Source organism: Zeugodacus cucurbitae, chromosome 5 (genome assembly GCF_028554725.1).
Source record: "Zeugodacus cucurbitae isolate PBARC_wt_2022May chromosome 5, idZeuCucr1.2, whole genome shotgun sequence".
Lineage (NCBI taxonomy): Eukaryota > Metazoa > Arthropoda > Insecta > Diptera > Tephritidae > Zeugodacus > Zeugodacus cucurbitae.
This window is the reverse complement of record NC_071670.1, coordinates 21,515,401-21,517,846: the sequence shown is the minus strand read 5'-3', so window position 1 is coordinate 21,517,846 and position 2,446 is coordinate 21,515,401. Positions and strand designations below refer to the sequence as shown.

Sequence of the window (2,446 nt, the reverse complement as noted above, 5' to 3'; positions counted from 1 at the left end):
ATATATATGATTCCATATAACGAGATTCCATATAACGAGATTCCATATTACCCAGTTCAAGTTATGCATACTTGACTTGACATATCCAGGCCTGAGAAGTGTCACATAGAAAATCTGTTTAAATACTTTGCATGTATTTGATTACCGAACGCTTGACTTGACTTGAAAGTCGGTTGAATTTGGAAATCTAAGCAGCGTTGAGACATGGGTACTGAAACTCCAACAAATTCAAAGAAATTTTAATAACACCACTACATACACACATATGCAACAAAGGGCAAAATGTGCATAAACATTTACCACAACTCTTCTCTCGTACAGCACCCTGAATGATAGAAAGAAACAACCAAAGTTCTCGTGTTTGAACAAGTTTTGTTTTGAGCTATATCATGGCTGCTTGTTAAGTATTATTTTGCGTGTTTTATTTAAATCACTGATCTGCAGCCTAAGTAAAGTTTAAATTATTGAAGCACGCATTTTTAAATAAGTTAAACGTAAAATAAAAGTTTTCTAAAGCCAAAATATGGAATTGAAGAGGGTGATACAGTAATTATTCATTGCACTGTCAATTCGAAGAAGCTACTCCCACAATGGTCAACATCAAGGGCGAAACCATTGAATACGTAAATAATTGTTGAATATAATAATATTATCTTGCCTTAAATTCTAATTAATTTTCCATACAGATATTTCAAACTTCATACGGCGCGTTAAAGGTAAGCAAACTTATTAGTGTCACTAATGGTAGCAGCGTAGAACTTTAGAAGCGATGTAATATGTGCTGCAAGCAAATCCAGAACTATGGATGCAAACGCTGCTACATGGAACACAAATCATTTACACATCAGATATTCAGTTTAATGTCACTTCTTTACGTGCAATTAAACCTTTTGGTCAACACAAGCACGAGAATTGGAACGACATGGTTTAGGTGATTTTGAAACCGTTTATCATCGCGACGTGTGTCAACTAGGTTTTGCCAATGAGCTAGAGGGCAAAGCAGATGCAGTATTTTTGGACTTACTGGCACCTCAGTTGGCCATACCAGCTGAAACATAGAAATCAGATGGTAAATTTAAAGAAATGTTTGTAATCATAAGAATTTAAAAACTTCTTATTTAATTAGGGGGACTTTTTTGATTCATTTTCACCTTGTATTGAGGAATCATAACGTTGTTGTATCGCTTTACAAGGACATGGATTCACCGAAATTAGTTCAATGGAAATACCACAGCAAGAGCATGGATGTTATGACTAGAACGTTTCCCGCGCTAGATTTAGAATTCCTGAAACACAAGATAATTATTACCAACTTTTATTTTGTAAAAATTAAAATGTTACTTTATATTTTCTAGAAACCCTCCCCCCAGAAATTGGATGAATCTAGTACTAGTGAAATTAATGAAAGAACAGATCTTATAAAAACTCCTAAAGAAACCAAAAGAGTCCTCACATAATGTGCGCAGCTTACACTTCCAGGCCGTACGGGGTATTTGACATTTGCCACTCTTCCTCCAGCCTTTGTCAGATAGCGAAAATTGTTTAACTATTAAATACCTTTTACATATGTATATAGTGTAGTACGATAATACATGTATAAAGTAAATATAATAATAAACACCTAAATGACATGATATTTTCAATCAATATGAAATATAATTAATGATTTTGTTATTAAATTCTTATTTGGGATTTTGCTAGAACTAACCGAAAGTAGCGGGCATAGTTTTGGGCTTTTGTGGGTCGCAGTACTGAAAGTGCACGTGGAGTTTTCGTTCGCAGTTTTGGTTCTTTCATCCGTAATAGTACCAAGAACAGTACTGAAAGTGCAGATGTAGTTTTGGGTCTTTCATCCAAGATCACTCACAGAATTGTGCAAGAGGTATATATTAATTGCTAAATGATGAATGTAATGTGCAAGAAAGGGATGAACGATCAAACGTACACAACAGTTTCGGGTACTTTTGTCAATTCGCCCTTAAGAATCACATAGAAACTTTCATTGAAAGTCTTAGTACCGCTCCCTGGCTGTCACCGAAGAATTCGCCGGTACCTATCTTGCAGGGACTGTTTCTCTTTTCATTCTCATTATAACACTATTCCAGTGTTGCCTGAATGTTTTCGGTTAAAATTAAATATGTTAAAATTTTAATCTTTAATATTTATAAATCTTCAAAAATAGGAAAAGTTAAGATGATTCAGTAAAAAAAAAGTTTTTTCACAACAATTATTTTTTTAAAGCGTTTAATAAATATATTTTTTTATATTTTATTTATAACGTAAAAACTTGTTTAACTTTAAGTGCAATAAACCAATAAAATCTAATAGGTACAATATGAGGGTAACTTTTGCAACACAAACATAATTATTGCAAATCTCTGCAAGAATTTGTGGTGATCTGCTCAGACAAAACTATTTTGCGAATTAATGTAATAAAAAATTTATT

At 33.2% G+C, this 2,446-nt stretch overlaps 1 pseudogene; it reads left to right on the top strand.

Annotated features, from left to right (window-relative positions):
- Positions 1–510: 510 nt before the first annotated feature.
- On the top strand, positions 511–2,214 carry LOC128922329 (uncharacterized; annotated as a pseudogene).
- The last annotated feature ends 232 nt before the right edge of the window (positions 2,215–2,446 follow it).